The 24,740-nt window shown below is 38.3% G+C and overlaps 1 long non-coding RNA gene across 2 annotated transcripts in view; it reads right to left on the bottom strand.

The window, feature by feature from the left end:
- The window catches only part of LOC102115922 (uncharacterized), a 329,390-nt gene extending 314,266 nt beyond the window's left edge, over positions 1-15,124 (bottom strand). The window contains exon 1 of one of the 2 annotated variants that reach the window (XR_010587547.2): positions 14,951-15,124. This is a non-coding gene — a long non-coding RNA (uncharacterized lncRNA). The remainder of the gene's footprint in view (positions 1-14,950) is intronic. The other variant, XR_012414004.1, reaches the window with a different exon arrangement.
- Between the last annotated feature and the right edge of the window lie 9,616 nt (positions 15,125-24,740).

Genomic DNA, 24,740 nt, shown 5'->3' with positions numbered 1-24,740 from the left:
ATTAGAGTATTGTGGGTTTGTCCAGTTACTTAATTTTACCAGTGGGTTTTATAACTTTAAATGTTCTGTATGTTTTTTGTTTATTATTTTATTTTTGCACATTGGTGTCGTATTAGTCCATTTTCACAATGCTATAATGAACTACCTGAGACTGGGTAATTTATAAAGAAAATAGGTTTAATTGACTCACAGTTCCATATGGCTGGGGAGACCATGGGAAACTTACAATCATGGCAGAAGGCTACGGGGAAGCAAGATACGTCTTACGCATGGTGGCAGGACATGGGAGAGTGGGGAAGTGCCACGCTTTTAAACCTTCAGATCTTGTGAGAACTTACTATCATGAGGACAGCATGGGGGAACCAGCTCCATGATCCAATCACCTCCCACCAGGTCCCTCCCTCAACAAGATAAGTGGGGATTACAGTTTGACATGAATTTTTTTTTTTTGAGACAGAGTTTCTCTCTTGTTGCCCAGGCTGGAGAGCAATGGCACGATCAGCTCACTGCAACCTCTGCCTCCTGGGTTCAAGTGATTCTCCTGCCTCAGCCTCCCAAGTAGCTGGGATTACAAGTGCCCACCACTACACCAGCTAATTTTTGTATTTTTCATAGAGATGCGGTTTTGCTATGTTGGCCAGGCTGCTCTCGAGCTCCTGACTTCAGGTGATCCGCCCGCCTTGGCTTCCCAAAGTGCTGGGATTACAGGCATGAGCCACTGCGCCTGGCCTCGACATGAAATTTGAGTGGGCATACACAGCCAGACCATATCAGGTGTTTTACTCTTTCAGCTTAAAGAACTCTGTATAGTATTTCTTGTAAGACAGGTCTAATGGTGATGAATTCTCTCAGCTTTTGTTTGTCTGGGAAAGACTTTATCTCTTCTTCATATTTGAAGGATAACTTTTCTGCGTATATATTCTTGAATGATAGTAGTTTTCTTTCAGCACTTCAAAAATGTCATTTCACTTTCCCCTTGCCTGTATGGCTTCCTTTGAGAAGTCTGTTGCCAGACAAACTGGAACTCCTTTTCGTTATCTGCTTCTTTTCTCATGCTGTTTTTAGGATTCTCTCTTGTCTTGAACCTTTGAAAACATGATTATTACATACCTTGGGATTGTCTTTTTTGGGAATCTGTTTGGTGTTCTCTGACTTTCATGTACTGGAATATTTTATCTTTCTCGAGTTGAAAACTTTTTTGTTATTATTTATTTAAATAAACATTCTACCCCTACCTCTTAATCAATTCCCTCTTGACCATCAATAATTCTTAGATTTAATTCTTTTTTTTTTTTTTTTTTGAGACGGAGTCTTGCTCTGTCACCCAGGCTGGAGTGCAGTGGCCGGATCTCAGCTCACTGCAAGCTCCGCCTCCCGGGTTCATGCCATTCTCCTGCCTCAGCCTCCCGAGTAGCTGGGACTACAGGCGCCCACCACCACGCCCGGCTAGTTTTTTTGTATTTTTTAGTAGAGACGGGGTTTCAACGTGTTAGCCAGGATGGTCTCGATCTCCTGACCTCGTGATCCGCCCGTCTCGGCCTCCCAAAGTGCTGGGATTACAGGCTTGAGCCACCGCGCCTGGCCAGATTTAATTCTTTGAGGTAATTTCTATATCTTGCAGGAGGTCTTCATTCACTTTTACTTTTTTTCTCTCTCTCTTTTGACTGTATTTTCTTTTTTTTTTTTAATTTATTTATTATTATTATACTTTAAGTTGTAGGGTACATGTGCATAACGTGCAGGTTTGTTACATATGTATACTTGTGCCATGTTGCTGTGCTGCACCCATCAACTCGTCATTTACATCAGGTATAACTCCCAATGCAATCCCTCCCCCCTTCCCCCTCCCCATGTTAGGCCCCGGTGTGTGATGTTCCCCTTCCTGAGTCCAAGTGATCTCATTGTTCAGTTCCCACCTATGAGTGAGAACATGCGGTGTTTGGTTTTCTGTTCTTGTGATAGTTTGCTAAGAATGATGGTTTCCAGCTGCATCCATGTCCCTACAAAGGACACAAACTCATCCTTTTTTATGGCCGCATAGTATTCCATGGTGTATATGTGCCACATTTTCTTAATCCAATCTGTCACTGATGGACATTTGGGTTGATTCCAAGTCTTTGCTATTGTGAATAGTGCTGCAATAAACATATGTGTGCATGTGTCTTTATAGCAGCATAATTTATAATCCTTTGGGTATATACCCAGTAATGGGATGGCTGGGTCATATGGTACATCTAGTTCTAGATCCTTGAGGAATCGCCATACTGTTTTCCATAATGGTTGAACTAGTTTACAATCCCACCAACAGTGTAAAAGTGTTCCTATTTCTCCACATCCTCTCTAACACCTGTTGTTTCCTGACTTTTTAATGATCGCCATTCTAACTGGTGTGAGATGGTATCTCATTGACAAATGGGATCTAATTAAACTAAAGAGCTTCTGCACAGCAAAAGAAACTACCATCAGAGTGAACAGGCAACCTACAGAATGGGAGAAAATTTTTGCAATCTACTCATCTGACAAAGGGCTAATATCCAGAACCTACAAAGAACTCAAACAAATTTACAAGAAAAAAACAAACAACCCCATCAAAAAGTGGGCAAAGGATATGAACAGACATTTCTCAAAAGAAGACATTCATACAGCCAACAGACACATGAAAAAATGCTCATCATCACTGGCCATCAGAGAAATTGACTGTATTTTCAAGTACCTGTCTTCAATTTTACTGATTCTTTTCTCTGCTTGATTCCTTCTGCTGATGAGAGCCTCTAGTGAATTTTTTAGTTCAGAAAATGTGTTTCTCAGTTCCAAGGATTTCTGTTTGATTTTTTAAATTATTTTAATATCTTTGTTTAGTTTCTCTGATAAATTTCTGAACTGCTTTTCTGTGTTATTTTGGAGATCACTGCATTTCCTTAAAACTACTATTTTGAATTCATGATCAGAGAGCTCACACATAGCCATATCAATAAGGTCAGTTATTGGGTTTTTGCTTTGCCCATTTGGAGAGATTATGGTTTCCTGTTTGCTGTTGTTTCTTGTGCATATTGTCTATGTCTTTGTATTAAATGATTTATTCTAGTCTTCTCTGTCTGCCTTGTTTTGCTTTTTATTGGATATGTTTTTCATAGAGATCCCCTTGTCTCTTGGTCATTGCCCCACCTCCAGCCAGATCCTTAAGTCCAGGTTTGCTTTGCTTCTGGTAAATGATTTGAACATTAACCTTCCGAATGGGGAAAGATTGTAAATAGCATGTACCAGCAGTGTTAAAAGGCTGGTGAGGGGGTTGCTCCTGGGGACCTATAAAACAAACTTCCTACAGTATGGTGCTGCTAAACAGCCACTCTGATTTGGCATCTCCTTTGACTGAGTTACAAGGCAGAGTTTCCAGGATTGGGGATGGTAGTTCTGCCTCCCCACTTTTTCTCTGCCTGTTTTCAGGGATATTTCTCCTTTCTGGTACCTGAAATGTTTCTTATGGATTAAGGCAAGGACAAATATTCTGCCAGGGAATTCAAGAAGGTGACAAAGTTGTTGTCTACCTTGATGTCACTGTTTTCAGGGTGAGAGCAGTGAATTGGGGCAAAATTCTCTGTACACCTGGTACTGGGCAGAACGGGAAGGAGGGGTGTCATGGATGTGGAAGTTTGGTTCTCATACAATCATCTCTATGATTTTCACTTCTCTGTGGCCCCAGGAATTGTCTTATGTTTATGTTTGAGTTTGGGGATATTTCAAATAATAATCTCAGCACTGTATATTTGTTTTTTGTTTTCTGGGGTTATTGATGGGGGGATCCAGCTGGCTTCTATGCTGCCATTTTGGAACTGGAAGTCCCTTCATTTTTAATTGTTCTAGAATGACAGAAAACCCTTAGGAGAGAGAGGGAAGAGAAAGATGGCAGAGTAGAAAGCTCCACCAATCACCCCCACACCATCACAAGGACACAAAGTTAACAGCTATCTACATAGAAAAAAACAAACAAACAAACTTCATAAGTACCAAAAATCAGGTGAGCACTCATAAAAACAGTCCTGAATCACCGATGCCACCCTTTTCCAACACCCAGCAGTGGCAGCATGGTGCAGAGTGTCTCTGGGCCCTGGGGGAGAGAGAACACAGCAATTGTGTGGCACTCAACTCTATGCTGTCCAGTTAGAGCAGAAAGAAAACCCAGACCAAACTCAGCTGATGCCTACCCACAGAGGGAGCATTTTAACTGGCCCTAGCCATAGGGGAATCACCTATCCCAGTGGTCGAAACATGAGTGCCTGCAAATCTTGCTACTGAGGTCTACAGTATTCTGAATCTCCAAGTAAACTTGAAAGGCAGTCTAGGCCATAAGGACTGTAACACTTAGGTGAGTCCTAGGGCTGAACTAGGCCCAGAGACAGTAGACTGAGGTGGCATGCAACATACTGAGAAACCAACTGGGGCAGCCAAGGGAGTACTGGTATCACCCCTTGCCTAACCTCAGGCTGCACAGCTTGTGGCTCCAAATCTTCCACTTGAGGAGAGGAGAGAGAAGAGTGAGGAGGACTTTGTCTTGCATCTAGGGTACCAGCTCAGCCACAGCAGAATAGGGCACCAGTCAAAGTCGTCAGGTCCCTGTTCCAGGCACTGGATCCCAGACAACACTTCTAGATACACATTGGGCCAGAAGAGAACCTGCTGCCTTGAAAGAAAGGACCCATTCCTGGCTGCATGCATTACCTGATAACTGAAGAGCCTTTGGGCCCTGAAAAACCAGCAGCAATAACCAGGTACTACATCAAAGGCCTTGAGTGAGCCTCTGAAACTTTCTGGCTTCAGGTGAGACTCAGTACATTACAAGCTGTGGTGGCTACAGAAGAAAAGGTCTGCTTGAGAAAAGCAGAGGGAACGGTAAAGGAGACATTATCTTGCAACTAGGTACCAGCACAACCTCAGGGGGCTAGAGTATCAGGAGGAATCTTGGGGTCCCTGATTCCAGGACTTGACTCTTGAATGGCATTTCTGGACCTGCCCTGGGCCAGAGGGGAGTCCATTGCCCTGAAATGTGAGTCCTGGACCAGGCCGTGTTCATGAAAAGCTAACTTAGGAGACTTTGGGTCTCATGGGAAAAAGTGGCAGTAGTCTGGCCACACTCTTTGGGCCTAGGGTGGTGGCGGCTATGGGGTGAGGCTCCTCTGACATTAGAAAGGGGAAGGAAGAGTGGAAAATACTGCATCTTGTGGTTTGAGTGCTAGCTCAGCCACAAGACAATAGAATGCCAGGTAAACTTCTAAGGTTTTTGACAACTCCCTAACTCCGGGATGGTGCTTCGGGACCCACCCATGACCCAGGGGAAGCTCACTGCCCTGAAGGGAAGGGCACAGGACTGGCTGGCTTTGCCACCTGCTGAATGTAAAGCCCCAGGACTTTGAGTGAACATAGGCAGTAGCCAGGAACACAGGCAGTAGCCAGGAACTGGTCTTGGGGGAGATCCAGTTCTGTACTGGTTTCAGGTCTGACCTAACTCAGTCATAGTGATGATGGCTACAGGGGTGCTTGTGTCACTCCACCCCCAGCTTTAGATGCCTCTGAACAGAGAGAGAGAGAATGAGAGAGAGAGAGAGAGAGAGAGAGAGAGAGACTCTATATGTCTGGGGAAAAGTAAGGGAAGAGAAAAAGAATCTCTGCCTGGTAATCCAGAGAATTCTCCTGGATCTTGTCCGAGACTATCAAGGCAGTACCTCTGCAAGAATCACAGTGTTGCTGAGCTTGGGATGCTCCTAAAACAGATACAGCTTAGATCACAACACTTAAGTCCTTTTGAATATCTAAAAAGCCTCCCCCCAAAAAGCAGCTAAATATAAGCCCAGACAGTGAAGACTACAATAAACACCTAACCCCTCAATGCCCAGATACTGAAGAACATCTGCTAGCATCAACACCATCCAGGAAAATATAACCTTACCAAACAAACTAAAGAAGGCACCAGGAACCAATCTTGGAGAAACAGAGATATATGACTTTTCAGAGAGAGAATTCAAAATAGCTGTGTTAAGGAAATTCAAAGAAACTCAAGATAACACAGAGAAAGAATTTAGAATTCTATCATATAAATTTAACAAAAAGACTGAAATAATTAAAAAGAATCAAGCAGAAATTCTGGAGCTGAAAAGTGCAATAGGCATACAGAAGAATGTGTCAGAGTCCTTTAATAGCAGAATTGATCAAATAGAAGAAAGAATTAGTGAGTTTGAAGACAGGCTGATATTGAAAATACACAGAGAAGACAAAAGAAAAAAGAATAAAAAACAATGAAGCTTGCCTATGGCATCTAGAAATTCATCTCAAAAGGGTAAATTTAAGAGTTATTCACCTTCAAGAGGAGGTAGAGAAAGAGATGGGGTAGAAAGGTTTTTCAAAGGGATAATAACAAAAAACTTCCCAAACCTAGAGAAAGATATCAATATCTAACTACAAGAAGATTACAGAACATCAAGCAGATTTAATCCAAAGAAGACTACCTTGAGGTGTTTGATAATCAAATTCCCAAAGGTCAAAGATTAAAAAAATAAGGATCCCAAAAACAGCAACAGAAAATAAACAAATAACATACAATGGAGGTTGCAGAATACACATTTTTTCCTCAGAATGGATCATTCTCAAGGATAGACTGTATGTTAGGTCACAAAACAAATCTTAAAACATTCAAAAAATTGAAATAATATTAAGCATTTTCTCTGATCACAATTGAATACAACTAGAAATTAATGAGAAGAATTTTGGAAACTATACAAATACACAGAAATTAAACGATATATTCCTCAATGATCAGTGGGTTAATAAAAAAATTAAGAAGGAAATTGAAAAATTTTTGAAACAAATGATAATGGAAAGACAACATACCAAAACCAAAGGGATACAGCAAAATCGGTACTAACAGGGAAGTTTATAGTTATAACTGCCTACATCAAAAAAGAGGAAATTTTTAAAATAAACAATCTAACAATGCACTTTACAGAACTAGAAAAGCAAGACAAACCAAACCCAAAATAAATAGAAGAAAAGAAATAATAAAGATCAGAGTAGAAATAAATGAAGTGAAAAAAATACCAAAGATCAATGAAATAAAAAGTTGTTTTTGTAAAAAGTTAAACAAAAATGACAACCTTTAGCCAGACTAAGGGGAAAAAAATGACTATCCAAATAAATAAAATCAGAAATGAAAAATGAGACATTAAAACTGATAATGCAGAAATTCAAAGGATCATTAGTGGCTACTATGTGCAACTATATGCCAATAAATTGGAAACTCTAGAAGAAATGAACGAATTCTTAGATACATACAGTCTACCAAAATTGAACAAGGAAGAAATTCAAATCCTAAACAGACAAATAGCAAGTAACAAGATAAAGGTTTCAATAAAAAGTCTCCCAGAAAAGAAAAGCTTGAGACCTGATGGTTTCACTGCTGAATTCTACCAAAAATTTAAAGAAGAATTAATACCAATCCTACTCAAACTATTCAAAAATATAGAGGAGGAGGGAATACTTCTAAACTCATTCTATAAGGTCAGTATTACCTTGAAACCAAAACCAGACAAAGACACATTGCAAAAAGGAAACTATAGTCCAGTATCTCTGATGAACATTGATGCAAAAATCCTCAACAAAATACTAGCAAACAAAATACAACAGCACATTAAAAGTGTCATACATCATGACTAAGTGGAATTCATCCTGGGGAGGCAAGGATGGTTCAATATACGTAAATCAATCAATGTGTACATTATGTGAATAAAATGAAGGATAAAAATTATATGGTAAAATGATAAAACCATTTCAAGTGATGCTGAAAAAACATTTGATAAAATTCAACATCCCTTTACGTTAAAAATCCTTAAAAAATTGGAGATAGAAGAAACATACCTCAATATAATAACAGCCATATATGAGAAACCCACAGCTAATATTATATGGAAGGAGGATAAACTGAAAGCCTTTCCTGTAAGACCTTGAACATGACAAGGATACTCAATTTCACCACTGTTATTAAGCATAGTACTGGGAGTTCAAGCTAGAGCAATCAGACAAGAGAAAGATATAAAGAGCATCCAAACTGGAAAGGAAGAAGTCAAATTATTCTAGTTGACAAATGATATGATACTGTATTTGGAAAAACTTAAAGAGTCCAGAGAAAAACTATTAGAACTGATAAACAAATTTAGTAAAGTTGCAGGATACAAACTCAACATACAAAAATACATATGCCAACAGTGAACAATCAGAAAAAAACAATAAAAAAAATCCCATTTACAATAGCCAATTTATAATTGTATAATGGCTATTGTAAGCCAAATAATCCCGTTTCTAATAGTTCAAGATCTTACACATAAAATTATAAAACTAAGAATTATCTTAATCAAGGAAGTGAAAGACCTCTATAATGAAAATTATAAAACACCAATAAAAGAAATTGAAGAGGACACTAAAAAAAATTTTATAAATCCTCTGTTTGTGGATTGGAAGAATCACTATGCAAAGCAATCTACAGATTCAATGTAATCCTAATCAAATACCAATGAAATTATTCACAGAATTAGAAAAAAAACTAAAATTCATATTAAACCACTGAAGACCCAGAATAGCTAAATCTATTCTCAGCCAAAAAGAACAAAACCACAGTAACCACATTACCTAACTTCAAATTGTACTATAGAATTATAGTAACCAAAAGAGCATGGTACTACCATAAAAACAGACATATAGTTTAATGGAAGAGAATAGAGAACCCAGAAACAATTACATACATCTACAGTAAATCCATTTTCCACAAGGATGCCCAGAACATATATTTGAGCAAGAACAACCTCCTCAATAAATGATGCTGGGAAAACTAGATATCCATATGTAGAAGAATGAATCTAGACTCCTATCTCTCATCACATACAATAATCAAATCAAAATAGGTTAAATACTTAAATCTGAGACCTCAAACTATAAAAATACTAAAACAAAACATTGTGGAAACTCTCCAGGACATCAGAGTGTGCAAGGATTTCTTGAGTAATACCCAAAAAGCATAGACAACCAATGCAAAAATGGAAAAATAAGATCACATCAATTTAAAAAGTGTCTGCCAGCAAAGGAAACAATCAACAAAGTGAAGAGAACCCAGAATGGGAGAGAATATTTGCAAACCATCCATATAATGAGGGATTAATAACCAGCATATGTAAGGAGCTGAAAAACCAGGAAAAATACTCTCACTCCTATTAAAAATGGGCAAAAAATCTGAATAGACATTTCTCAAAAGAAGATGTACAATTAGCGAGCAGGCATATGAAAAGGTGCTCAACATAATTGATCATCAGAGAAATGCAAGTTAAACTGCAATGAGACATCATCTCACCCCAGTTAAAATGGCTTATATTTAAAAGACAAGCAATAACAAATGCTGGCAAGGCTATGGAGAAAAGCAAATTCTCATCACTGTTGGTGGGAATGTAAATTAGTACAACCACCATGGAAAACAGTTTGAAGTTTCCTCAACAAATTAAAAATAGAGCTACCATATGATCCAGCAATCCCACTGGTGGGCCTATACCCAAAATAAAAGAAATCAGTATTTCAAAGAGATATTTGCACTCCCATGTTTGTTGCAGCACTATTTACAATAGTTAAGATTTAGAAGCAACCTAAGTGTCCATCAACAGATGAATAGAGAAAATATGGTACATATACAGAATGGAGTACTATTCAGCCATAAAAAGAAATGAGATCTAATCATTTGCAACAGCATGGATGGAATTAGAGATCATTATGTTAAGTGAAACAAGCCGGGCACAGAAAAACAAGCACTGCATATTCTCACTTATTTGTTGTATCTTAAAATCTAAACACTTGAACTCGTGGACATGGAGAGTAGAAGGATGGTTGTCAGAGGCTGGGAAGGGTAGCAAGGGGCTGGTTAAGTGGGTGGGGATGGCTAACAGGTACAAAAAATGGTTAGAAAGAATGAATAAGACCTCCTATTTGATAGTACAATAGGGTGACTACAGTCAATAATAACTCAACTGTACATCTTAAAATAACTTAAAGAGTATAATCAGATTGTTTGTAACTCAAAGGATAGATGCTTGAGGGGATAGCTACCCCATTCCCCATGATGTGTGTATTTCATATTACATGCCTATATCAAAGTATCGCATGTACTCCATAAATATATACCTACTGTGTACCCACAGAAGTTTAAAAAATAAAAAAGGAAAAAAATGTAAATAAATAACCAAACTCTTGGAAAAACCATAAAGATTTATGCTTGATCCAGAGCATAAAAAAATGAAGAGAAAAAGGATAAAAAGAGTAACGATATAAGGAAAAATAAAATTACCTGGCTCCTTCCCACTTTCTGTGGTATATTTCATACTTATAACCCCCAATGAATCATGCCTTGCAGTATTATAACCCTCATGACATTGCCTCCCAACTTGACCCTATACCTGACTATAAGATTTATTTGCTGTTTAGGACATCAGCAAATGTGATGCAAGCAGAAGCATGTTATGTGCTTGGGAATTAGGGCTTACTCTCTTAGAATACTGACACTACCATGTAAAGCAACTCTGACTGGGGATACATAAGCAGCCAAGAGCCAGGGACCAAGCATCAGATATGTGAGTAAGACCATCTTAGGTCATTGGCTCCAATCAAGCCACCAGACGATTGCTGTCTACACACAATCAACAGAAAATCATTTAGTTGAGCCCAGCCCAAATTGCAGAATTGTTACCAAACATGGTTGCTGTTTCCAGATATTGATTATGCATAATATATAATAATAGATAACTAAAACATCTATCCAACTTTACCTTCTACGATTTTGCCTTTCCTCACTTCATCTTTGACTAAGGTTTTCTTGCCCTTCATTGAACATGACAGCACATTTTTGTTTTAAGTTTTGTAACTCGGGGTTATCTCTATCTGGGAAGCCTGGATCCTTACATGATTCACTTTTTGCATTCAATAGTAATCAAAGGCCACCTATTGAAGGAAGCCTGAACACCACATCTAATATACTCCCATATGCTTTCTCTCCATTTTTTTTTACTTCATTTTTCTTGAGAACTTATTTTGAAAACATAGGATGTATTCCTTGGATTTCTCAATCATTTTATGTCTCCTCCACTGAAAGTTCCAAGAGGAAAAAGACCATGTCTGTCTTGTTTATCACTCTACTGTCTATGGCTAGAATGCTTCTGGCATATGATAGGCATCTCAGTGATGTCTTTTAAATTAATTAATTAATAAATAAAACATAATTTATTAAGAAGATATTTTGGCAGAACCAGAAGGAATGAGAAGTTCCTATTCAGAGCAAAGACTAGAAGAGTTCTTAATTGGGAAATACACTTCTAATAATTTTTGTGTAAATGCAGTCAAATTTTTTTATTGCCTTCCATTTTATCTTTTGATTTTTTTATTTGACATATTGGCTTTTTAACCTGTTTCTCAGTGCAGAGCCTTTACAGTTAATTTATAATACTTTATTTAATTCTAGTGGGATATTTAGCTGCTTGGTTGCTATAATTTACAGATAACTTTCTTTTTTTTTTTTTTTTTTTTGAGATGGAGTCTCACTCTGTCACTCAGGCTGGAATGCAGTGGAACGATCTCGGCTCACTGTAACCTCAGCCTCCCGGGTTCAAGCAATTATCTGCCTCAGCCTCCCAAGTAGCTGGGATTACAGGCACCTGCCACCACGCCTGGCTAATTTTTGTATTTTTAGTAGAGACGTAGTTTCACCATCTTGGCCAGGCTGGTCTTGAACTCCTGACCTCGTGATCCACCTGCGTCGGCCTCCCAAAGTGCTGGGATTACAGGTGTGAGCCACCGTGCCTGGTCCAGATAAAATTCTTAAAAGGTAAAACTACTATTTTAAATCAATTTTTCTTCATGTAGTTACAAATATTCTTTCTAGTAAGATTCTTTATTACCAGTATTTTATGGATTCTTAAATTTACAATTTCTAATTAATTACAAAATTATACTATACTTGTGTTGAGAAAACTTAATTCTCCACACTCCTAACTTAGGCTTTCTCAATAAACATCTTTCATACCAAAATATAATAACTCATTATTTCCATATATGAGAGTTACATATGCAAAAACCTTTACTCTCCCGAAAGAAATAAAATAGTAATCTTTGAGAATCTATTATACACATCAAACCACTTGTGGATTCACAATTGATTAACTTGAATGTGAACAACAGTCTAATAGTGTTTTTGCCTGGATTTTTAAGGCCTAACAAGGTATAGCAGAAAACATTAAGGAAAAGGAATTTGGGGGTCTTCTTAAGACAAGCAGATGGCAATTCCTGCCTGCTCTGTCCCGAGCCCTTTAAATTGTTAATGCCCATTGACACAAATTTATCCTCTATACTCATAAATGACCATCCAAGGTCATTGACATTGTCACTTGTATTTAACTAAGCTGCCTTTTGTTCACACTTTCTAATTTACTTATTCTTTTATCTTTACTGGCTCTGTGCATCTTGATACCCATCTCCTGTTGCCCTGGTGCCTCTAACAGTCTTCTGCCTTGACTGTTAGCTAGCAGCCTCTCTCTCTCTCTCTCTCTCTCTCTCTCTCTCTCTTTCTCTCTCTCTCTCTCTCTCTCTCACACACACACACACACACGCACACTTCTCTCTCTGACACATACACACACATCATTTTGATGCTTCCCTTACTTATACAGGCACTAGAATTGTAACCAAAAGGAAGCCCCATCTTTGATTTTAATTTCTTAGAACTCACAGCCATCAGGGTAATTGTGCCCATTTTAGGATACAGTAGATTACAACAGAGAGATGTGGTTATTGGACAGATAGGGAGAAAGGAGACCATGAAGTCCTTAAAAACAAAAACTGGAGAAACTTAAAGAAACATCTATGTGTATGTGTGATATACACACATATATTTGTATATGTAATATGTATATGTGTACATACATACATACATTGATCCACATATGCTGCATAAATATGAGTTGAATTTTATTTTAGATTTTTATGTCTTTTCTCACAATTCTACCTTGTTTTTATAAATCATAGCCCCTTGGAACCACTCAGTATAGGGTCAAATAAATCTGTACAACATTCATGGTGACCAGTATAAATGGTGTACATATGAATGTTGTGGCAAATACGGTGACTTTTTCCTCGAAACAGAGCAGTGGTTACAAGTGAGCTGAAGTTAATGTCATCCCAACTGACTTATTTGTCAAAGACAACATATTATGGGTAATTTGGTCCACATGAGAGCTCCTCTGAAGACCTGAAGTTCTGTTTTCAGTCTCACCGGCATGCTTTTTATGGGTGTTGACTGATTTATACATAGCATTTAGCATAAGATACAAACACTAGAAAATATACCAGGAAAAAGATCATATGATATGAGCTCAGTCCAATTATTGGTTCACGAACCTGTAGGCAAATTGCACTCTGTCATTCCCACAAAATTGAATCTCAGCTTGAGTAAATGAGTTTTATGCTTTTACAATACCATTTAGGGATGTGACAGAAATGTTACAAGATCCATGTTTAAGGCCATGGACTTTTAAATTCAATAGAAAAAAAGGAAGCATTTTTAGGAAGAGATAAGAAGAAACATTTGACATGCTAACAAAGTAGGAAGTAATATTTCTCTTCTAAAGTATACAGCTATGGAAAGAATAAAAGAAGGTAATAGAATATGTAATCTTTTAAAGGAATATTTCCAACAGAAGTAGTTAAATATGAACAAATATTTGATATCCAGAAATTCAGTTATCTTGAACTGAATAAAGCAAACATCATTGTGACTTGTCATGGTTTTATTCTAAGTGGACAAAGGACAACATGAACTATACTATAGACCCTTCAATACATGATTACATATTTTATTAAAAATCAATTCAGGTACCTTTACCATTTACTCCCTTTCCTCCCTGTATTAACATCTATCCCACAAAGCCCCCATATACACACTCAGCTCTCTTGTTTTCCTAACCTTTCCCCATTTCTTGCTTTCTTTCACCTTTCTTTAATGCTATATAACTTGTAAAGTCACTTTCCTTCTTACTCTGAATTTGATCACCTTTGTAGAAATAATAATAACTACCACTTATGGAACATTTACCAAGTGCTAGGAATTTTTCATAGAGTGGCCCTTTTGATATTTACTGCAACATCATGAGGTGAACGCTTTATTACACTCATTTTACAGATAAGGAAATTAAGGCTTAGAAGGATTACATAACTTGCCTAAAGCAGTATAGCTACTAAGTTGCAGAATTGGGATTTGAACCCATCTCTGTCAAATTCCAAAGCCCCTGGTCTTTACTACTATGCTTTAAAGACTACCCTCTTGCTATATTATGGCATCAAATTAAATCAAACTGAGACGCATTCACTAAGCATGTATTAAGTGCAAGATGCCATTCTAGCATCAGAAGCAAAAGTGGCACAAGCAAGAAAAATTGCCTTGTGTCCATCAAGGTCTATTCAGGAGATAGAAAAAATATGAGCTACATTAACAGGAAAAATGTTACATACAGAATGCACAGAACAGTTAACCAGCTATGACAGTTCTCCCTTACACGTGGGGAATACATTTTAAGATCCCTAGTGGATTCTCAAAACCACAGAGATTACCAAACACTACATATACTATGTTTTCCCTATATGTAAATACCTATGATAAAGTTTAATTTATAAATTAGACACAGTAAGATATTGATAACAATAATAATAAAATGGAATAATTATAATATACTGTAATGAAAGTTACGTGAATGTTGTCTCTCTAAATATCTTATTGTACTGTACTCACCCTTTTTTGATGATGTGAGATAATAAAATTCCTAAATGATAAGATAAAGTGAAGGTGAATGATGTAGGCACTGTGATATAACATTAGGCTACTATTGACCTCTGACAATATACCAGAAGATGAATCAGCTGCTTCAGGTGATTCTGGATCATCAATGAGCCACAGTAATGTTAATGGTTGGAAGTCAGGAGCAGATGGTATCAGTGACCAATGGACAAGTAGGATATACAGCACTGAAATGCTTGACAAACAGATGATTCATATTCTGGATGGGACAAAGCACAAGATTTCATTATGTTATTCAGAATGGCACACAACCTAAAACTTATGAATTGTTTCTGGAATTTTCCATTTAATATCTTAGGAACATGACTAACTATAGGTAACTGAAACCATGGAAAGCAAAAGCACAGAAAGGGGAAACTACTGTATTAAAAAACTGAAAAGACATCAAAGAGATGCTTGGCTATCACAAACAAAGTAGGACATAGCTTTTATCCCTGGGATTGAAAAATTAGAGGGAAAAGGGTGGAATTTCAAAAATTTAAAATCTTGGAGGTAGGAACCACCGATCTGAAACTCAGACATTTAAGGAAGGGTCAGCCTGCAGGTACTAGCGTCTCTCAGCTCAGCAGAAGAGATGTATGTGGATAGTGATCAGATCTATGATAAGGGCTGGCTGGCTGGCTGATGCTGGAATCTGAGAGGGCGAACTGCTGTTGGTTTTTTAAGTGGGAAGACTACAAACTCAAATCAAGTGATCCTACTACAATTTCCTGGCACACTTGGGAGGCAGAAGTGTTGTTAGGGTAACACTGACAAAAACAGGAAGACAATCAAAAGGTAAGTGCCTCTTCTTTGTTTTCTAGCCTTCCATCGCCTTCTAGTTTCCCTATGAACAGAACCTAAAAGAAAATCAGTAGGGCAAAGCATATATGTGGCTATAGTGTCTCAACCCTAGCATCACAAAGCAGAGCACAAAATCAGGGGTTTGAAGATCTCAGCTTAAAAGAGTAGCAGGCTTAATCCATTTAGACATTACCACTCCAAAAGGGAGAAATAGGCAAGAAAAGAGAACTAACTTGTCTCAACTAAGTTCCAAACCCAACAGAGAAAAAAAAATTAAGTCTTGAAGCTAGAGAATAATCTCCTTTGGCTGCATGTTATACTTCCTTAATACACTGGAGTGAGGATTGGGCCCCAAGTCCTCAGACAACCCAGCCCCCCATGGCTTTGCTAGGCTCAGCACACACGTTAACTTTCTTGGGTTGGAGCCACATGCCTACATCTTCCCAAGCTGGAGTAGCTTGCTGGTAGCTCTACAGTTCTGAAGTCTCATGAGTGGTCCTACTCCCACTCTGTGGCTTCACCAGATATTTTTCTAGTGGAAACTCTATGCTGGCTCTGCCCTATGGTACGTTTCTGCCTGGGCTCCCAGGCTATCTGACACATCCTTTGAAATCTAAGTGGAGATAAGCATATTCCCACAACTATTGCATTTTGTACACCTGCAGAATTAGCACCTTGTAGGTACAACCAAAGTTTACAGCTTGTACCTTCTAGAGCAGTAGATGAAGTTGCACCTGGGCCCACTTGAGCTACAGCTGAGGTGGCTGAGGAGTGCTGTGCTGAAATATATGGAGCAGAGACCTGAGGCAGCTCTGGGAATAGTTTGTAGAGGGCACCTTAGGGCCATCCGCCAAAATCATTTTGCCTTTCTAGAGCTCTGGGCCTGTGATAGGAGGAGCAGCCTCATGGACAGATATTTGAAATGCCTTTGGGTTCTTTCTTTCATTGTCTTGAGGAATAGCACCTGGCTCGCTCTATCTGTGGCAATCTCTTTAACAAATAGTCATTTGGCCACTCCCTTGGTTTGATCTCCTAAAGCTGTCTTTGTACTCTTTACATGGACAGGCTACCAATTCTCCAATTCTTTCCACTCTGCCTTCTTTGCAATTATAAATTCTGTCTTTAAGTCATCCATTTCCTTCATGTTCTACTATATGCAGTTAAAAGTAACCACACAACAGCCTAAATGCTTTCATGTTTAGATATTTATTCTGTTTATCACTCTTACATTCTTCATTCCATAAACTCCTAGAACAAGTAAACAATTCTGCCAAGGTTTTGCTACTTTATAGAATGGATGGCTCTTATTCCTCATATCCATTAGAGATTTCATCAGAATGGCTTTCACTGTCTGTATTTCTACTAACATTCTGGTCACAATCATCTAAGCAATCCTTAAGAAGATTCAGACGTTTCTACATTTGCCTTCTTCTGAGCCTGCACCAGAATTTTCCTAACACTCTATTCACCACAATATAGGCTTTTCTTTAGCCTACTCCTCCAAATTGTTGTGGCATTTACCCCTTGTTAGCTCTGAAGCTGCTTTATCATTTTCAGGTATTTTTTTTAAATGGCAACAGTCCTACTTCTTGATACCAATTTTCTTAGTCCGTTTTCTACTGCCATAACAGATGAACGCAGACTGGGTAATTTATTAAAAAAAAGAGAGACAGATTTATTTGGCTTATGGCTCTGGAGGCTGGGAATTTCAAGAACATAGTGTTGGCATCTCGTGAGGGCTTTCTTACTGTGTTTTAACATGGCAGAAGCACAAGAGGGCATGCAAGACAGAGAGAGAAATGGGGTCCAACTTATTCTTTCATCAGGATCTTACGCCCATCATAACTAAACCATTCTTCAGTAATGCCATTAATCTATTCATCAGGGCAAAGTCCTCATAACCTAACCACCTTTTTAAAGGCCCCAGAATGGTATTACCTAGGTTTTCATCTAGGGTTTTTATGGTATTAGGTCTAACATTTAAGTCTCTAATCCATCTTGAATTAATTTTCGTATAAGGAGTAAGGAAAGGATCCAGTTTCAGCTTTCTACTTATGGCTAGCCAATTTTCCCAGCACCATTTATTAAATAGGGAATCCTTTCCCCATTTCTTGTTTTTCTCAGGTTTGTCAAAGATCAGATGGCTGTAGATGTGTGGTATTATTTCTGAGGACTCTGTTCTGTTCCATTGGTCTATATCTCTGTTTTGGTACCAGTACCATGCTGTTTTGGTTACTGTAGCCTTGTAGTATAGTTTGAAGTCAGGTAGCGTGATGCCTCCAGCTTTGTTCTTTTGGCTTAGGATTTTCTTGGCAATGCGGGCTCTTTTTTGGTTCCATATGAACTTTAAAGCAGTTTTTTCCAATTCTGTGAAGAAACTCATTGGTAGCTTGATGGGGATGGCATTGAATCTATAAATTACCTTGGGCAGTATGGCCATTGTCACAATATTGATTCTTCCTATCCATGAGCATGGAATGTTCTTCCATTTGTTTGTGTCCTCTTTGATTTCACTGAGCAGTGGTTTGTAGTTCTCCTTGAAGAGGTCCTTTACATCCCTTGTAAGTTGGATTCCTAGGTATTTTATTCTCTTTGAAGCAATTGTGAATGGAAGTTCATTCATGATTTGGCTCTCTGTTTGTCTGTTACTGGTGTATAAGAATGCTTGTGATTTTTGCACATTGATTTTGTATACTGAGACTTTGCTGAAGTTGCTTATCAGCTTAAGGAGATTTTGGGCTGAGATGATGGGATTTTCTAAATATACAATCATGTCATCTGCACACAGGGGCAATTTTACCTCTTCTTTTCCTAACTGAATTCCCTTTATTTCTTTCTCTTGCCTGATTGCCCTAGCCAGAACTTCCAACGCTGTGTTGAATAGGAGTGGTGAGAGAGGGCATCCCTGTCTTGTGCCAGTTTTCAAAGGGAATGCTTCCAGTTTTTGCCCATTCAGTATGATACTGGCTGTGGGTTTGTCATAAATAGCTCTTATTATTTTGAGATACGTGCCATCAATACCAAATTTATTGAGAGTTTTTAGCATGAAAGGCTGTTGAATTTTGTCAAAGGCCTTTCTGCATCTATTGAGATAATCATGTGGCTTTTGTCTTTGGTTCTGTTTATATGCTGGATTACGTTTATTGATTTGTGTATGTTGAACCAGCCTTGTATCCCAGGGATAAAGCCCCCTTGATCATGGTGGATAAGTTTTTGATGTGCTGCTGGATTTGGTTTGCCAGTATTTTATTGAGGATTTTGCATCGATGTTCATCAGAGATATTGGTCTAAAATTCTCTTTTTCTGTTATACCATTCAGGACATAGGCATGGACAAGGACTTCGTGTCTAAAACACCAAAAGCAATGGCAACAAAAGCCAAAACTGACAAATGGTATCTAATTAAACTAAAGAGCTTCTGCACAGCAAAAGAAACTACCATCAGAGTGAACAGACAACCTACAGAATGGGAGAAAATTTTTGCAATGTACTCATCTGACAAAGGGCTAATATCCAGAACCTACAAAGAACTCAAACAAATTTACAAGAAAGAAACAAACAACCCCATCACAAAGTGGGCAAAGGATGTGAACAGACATTTCTCAAAAGAAGACATGCATACAGCCAACAGACACATGAAAAAATGCTCATCATCACTGGCCATCAGAGAAATGCAAATCAAAACCACAATGAGATACCATCTCACACCAGTTAGAATGGCAATCATTAAAAAGTCAGGAAACAACAGGTGCTGGAGAGGATATGGAGAAATAGGAACACTTTTACACTGTTGGTGGGATTGTAAACTAGTTCAACCATTATGGAAAACAGTATGGCGATTCCTCAAGGATCTAGAACTAGAAGTACCATATGACCCAGCCATCCCATTACTGGGTATATACCCAAAGGATTATAAATCATGCTGCTATAAAGACACATGCACACGTATGCTCATTGTGGCACTATTCACAATAGCAAAGACTTGGAATCAACCCAAATGTCCATCAGTGACAGATTGGATTAAGAAAATGTGGCACATATACACCATGGAATACTATGCGGCCATAAAAAAGGATGAGTTTGTGTCCTTCGTAGGGACATGGATGCAGCTGGAAACCATCATTCTCAGCAAACTAACGCAAGAACAGAAAACCAAAACCGCATGTTCTCACTCATAGGTGGGAACTGAACAATGAGATCACTTGGACTCGGGAAGGGGAACATCACACACTGGGGCCTATTATGGGGGGCGGGGAGGAGGGAGGGATTGCATTGAAAGTTATACCTGATGTAAATGATGAGTTGATGGGTGCTGATGAGTTGATGGGTGCAGCACACCAACAAACCTGCACGTTATGCATATGTACCCTAGAACTTAAAGTATAATAATAAAAAAAGAAAAAAGAAATGAAAAAAATAATAAAAGGCCCCACCTCTTAATAATGTCATAATGGCAATTCACATAAACTTTTTGGGGATGCATCCAAACCATAAGTAGTTTATTCATTAGCTGACCCTTATGGCTTAAAATTTAGTAGAATGACTTACGCAAACTATTAAAAGAAGTATCACATAATCTCCAGAAAACAGAAAATATATGGGAGGGTATGATTGCATCCCGTAAACTCTATTATACAGGAAATACTAACTGTGTTATCTTTAAATAAATTTAAATCTGACATTGAGTTTGATTACAGTTATTATTGTGGCTCCTTCCTCCCCCAGGGTTTTGCAAACATCATTTTCTGTGCTACAGCAGCCAGAAGGTTTGCACTGGTCACTCCTGAGTAGCCCATTTCCACCTCCTGTTTCAGTGACACCAAAATTGTGGCTCCTTCCTCCCCCAGGGTTTTGCAAACATCATTTTCTGTGCTACAGCAGCCAGAAGGTTTGCACTGGTCACTCCTGAGTAGCCCATTTCCACCTCCTGTTTCAGTGACACCAATATCATTCCTTCAAAGAACTTAGGCCCATACAAAAGGCAAGAAAAAAGACTTTAGGTGGTGTATTAGTCTGTTTCACCCTGCTGATAACGACATACCTGAGACTGGATAATTTATAAATAAAAAGAGGTTTAATGGACTCACATTTCCATGTAGCTGGGGAAGCCTCACAATCATGGTGAAAGGCAAAAGGCATATCTTACATTGTGGCAGGCAAGAGAGAATGAGAGCCAAGCAAAAGAGGAAACCCCTTATAAAACAATTAGATCTCATGAGACTTATTCACTACCATGAGAACAGTATTTAAGAAACAGCCCCATGATTCAATTATCTCCCACAACATGTGGGAATTATGGTAACTACAGTTCAAGACTTGGGTGGGGACACAGCCAAACCATACCAGGTGGCTTTGCTTTTGGCCCTACAAAAACATCTTGAAGCATGAAAAAAATAAGGAGCAGTCTACCTGCTAGAAAAAAAAGTGGGAAAAACAAACCAAAATTAATATTTTAATATACTCTCCTGCCACACAAAACAATGACTATGGGTTTAGAACAATTTAAGAATATTCAAAGACATGTAGGCGAAAAAAATGGCAAACTTTTCAATATAGCATATATCAGATTATACCTACAGCAAGCTGTCTTGAGTCTATCAGCCTCTGAGGGATAGGCATTGAATCTAGAATGTTCTTCCTGCTATGCCAGGAGCAAAGAACCTATGAGAGAACTTCCTTCATGATATGAGTTCAGTTGATGTGATTCACCTGTTAAATTGTAAATTTTATTGAGAAAAGAAAAAACAGTCCCCTTTTGTTTTAATCCTCATTATTATTTTCAAGAAGTATGAACTAAGAGTTGCATTCCCAAACTACAGTATTATTGGTGTCCCTGAAAATATTCCCAATTATCTGCTGTTTTTCTCAAAGCAGAACAAAGGTAACCCGAAACTCAACTTAATTTCCAGTGCTAGATTCAAGGTCCTTGGAGACAATGAGTGTGCTATTTGATTTATATATTAAGTGTTGTTTGCCGGCATGATTCATGCTCTTGAGATTCTGGGTACATTGTAGAGTTTGTGCCAGTGTTAGAGTGTCACCTCAAGAGAGCCTCTGTTTTGGAAAGGCCTTGGGAAAGGAGATTTACGTTCTGCAAAACAGTGCCAAGGATACCTATTACTGGCAGGTGTGAGGACTTCTAGTGATGCTGTAAACACCGAGAAATCACTTTCTGAGGGACTTCCTGTGGCTTCATGTCTCTGACATTGCTGCCTCAGTGTTAAATGAGATGTTAAAGCATCTATGCTTTCGGTTTGGTGTCTGCCAGAGATGTGTTTTAGTAACCGTTGCATCCCGAAGATAACTGGAAATAATAATAATAAAAAAGACTCCACCACAGTGCTGGGAAATGGGCCCATACATCATTATCAGAAGCAAAACCGCAGTCTGGATGCTTTAGGCCTCTTTTAGCACATCACAAACAAGTGATAGATCACAGACAAAAGTGGTTGTTCTTTTCTACCTGGTTTTTATATTTTGAACCTTTTCCCGCAAAGGGCATGACAAATCCCAGTGAGAAAGAAGAGTACACACCATATCTCTGTGAATTTTGTCACTCACTGTGTTTTCAACACTATTTCATCTATCACACATTACTTCAAGAGAGACCAAAAAAATGGGCACACATAAAAAGATATGCTTGGGAAAATAATTTTCTTTAGTTATCCCAACATGACAGAAAACTTAACCATTCAAAGTACCAGACTAGTGCCTTGACGTTTGTGTGAAGTTCAAAAGAAAATTAATGGAGCTGCAAGACTTCTCAATTTTGCAAAGAAATTTTATTCAGTCTTTTGATAGCAAGCAAATGCATGATGATAAGCAATTCCTGAATCCTCCCTTCACATCCTTTTTTCCAATAAAAAAGTAGTGCTCCTTGAAATAAGGTTTCTCCCTCCTATCATTCCTCAGTGGCTCCCAGGAAAATATAGTAAATTGAAGTGTGTGCCCATGAATCACTAAGATTTTTTTCAACCTCTCTGAGGCAAGGAGATTTATGTGATGAAACCAATAGCTTTTTGCCACCTGTCTTACAGTGTACATTGTCTGCACAATAAGATATGTCTTCCTCTCTTCCTCAATGTTTAGCTAGCCTCTAAAGGTCACAAAAGCTAAATCCAAAAATAATGACATTTAGTAACATCTCTATTGCTGAGAGACCACTACTAGTCAACTATAATGCAATGCATTCATTAATGCACAGTAGCATTTCTCTTAGTATTTATTATGCTTCTGTGCATAAATTCAAGTCAGTTTATGTTTGTGCTCAAGACTAAGCTATACTGAACTTAAAAAAAGTGAAGGTGTTAATCATCATCATTATTATCATAGGATAGATTGGACTTTACTGTTGTTTTAGCTTATACAAAAAATTTGAGAAGAAATTACCCAATAGATGACTTTGTTTTAATCCCAAGACCCAACCCCTATGTGTAGATAAAAAATATTTATACCCATGAGAAGTGGATATTGCCTTACATAAAACTCTAAATTGAATTCCCAATAGTGCTGTTAGTCTAGGTGCTCATTAACCTGTAGGAGCTCAGAAATCCTTAGAACTGAAAATCTGTTTTGGCCATCCCACTCGTTTTAGGAATAACTTAAGAACAGTGTTGGAGTCCACTCCCAAAGCATTAAGAACAAAATGGGGAGGTTTCTTTCTTGATGTTGTTATTTTTCCCTCATTCTGAAACCAGCAATTTTTCTTGTTCTCTCTGCAACCCAGCCTCTCTAGAGAGACTGAACCCTGGTAGCTAAGTTCTCATGAAGCCTAAAATTAACTGTAATCACCTTTGTATAGTATATTATTTAAAATCCCGTAATGGCAGAATGCAAACAGAAAACCTTCTTCTCTCCTTCCCTCGTAAGACCATAAACCAAGTAAAGCTTATTCCCCATTTCCCTTTCCAATGGGGACTCTTTAATAATAAAAAGAAAAGATTTCAGCCTTCCTTAGATGCAGTAGCTCCCAGGCCTACCTAATTTAATAGCACTGTAAAGCTCTACTAGTTGCACTCCACAGATAACACATTAAAGTGTAGCTCTGGGTGAGAAATAACCTGACATCAAAGCCTCTCAAGAAAAACACATTCATTAGACATGAAAACAACAAGAGAGAAAAGCTCGTTTTCCCTCAAAGGAAGCGTGAAGTGTCAAGATTCTGAGGTCACACTAAATCCTAGAAAGCCATGAACAACCTTATATCTTTGATAAAGCTGCTTTGGTGTAAAGGGATTGAGTACTTAAGGTATTATGTCACATTTAACCCAAATCGCAGGTTATGGTCTCCACTGACTGTTCCTGCTAAAGTTCCAACCCATCAAGTCCCCTGAGGAGAAATGAAAATGATGTTATCTACTAATGATGTGACTTTCAATCCTGACAGGAGGAAATAGCTAATGCAACAAACCTTCCTTTCACAAAAGGAAGCCATTTACATAACTCTGAGCTTCTGAAGACACAAAGTGAGATGAAGGAATTTTGAATTTAAAATTTCCTCAACTTGCTGTCAAGAAAGGATCTGGAAGCGAAGCCAAGGATCTTAGTTTTCATTCCTGTTTATACCTCTGGTTTATTAAAACATCCATGAGCAACCAATTCACTTTGCTTCTCTTGATTTCACATTTATTAAATCTTGAAACACATGAGGCCCTGGTGTTCCCAAGTCATTCGATCCCTCCAGAAAGTCCATAAAGCCCCATTCTGACCATCATTAAAGCCTCTAAATAGTAAGTAGATAACTCAGATATGACACCGGTGTTTGTGGTTTAGCTAAGCTGGAACTACACTTCTCGAATCTCCCTTCTCTGTGTGGTTCGTGTTAGGATTGGCCACAGGGGACATCTGCGTAGGCTTAGGAGGTTTGGGTGTAGCAGCAGCCGTTATCCCCAGAAGGAGCCTCTAAAGCTCTTACACACTGCTGCTGATTTGATGACCCACCTTGTTGCATTACTCAGCGGAAAGTTGGGCCTGCAGCCCTTTGACTCCCACAAAATCTCTTTCAGGCTCATATGCAGCTCTACAGCAAAAGGCCTCAGATC

The sequence above is a fragment of the Macaca fascicularis genome, chromosome 6, assembly GCF_037993035.2.
Source record: "Macaca fascicularis isolate 582-1 chromosome 6, T2T-MFA8v1.1".
Lineage (NCBI taxonomy): Eukaryota > Metazoa > Chordata > Mammalia > Primates > Cercopithecidae > Macaca > Macaca fascicularis.
This window is presented reverse-complemented; position numbering and strand designations above follow the sequence as displayed.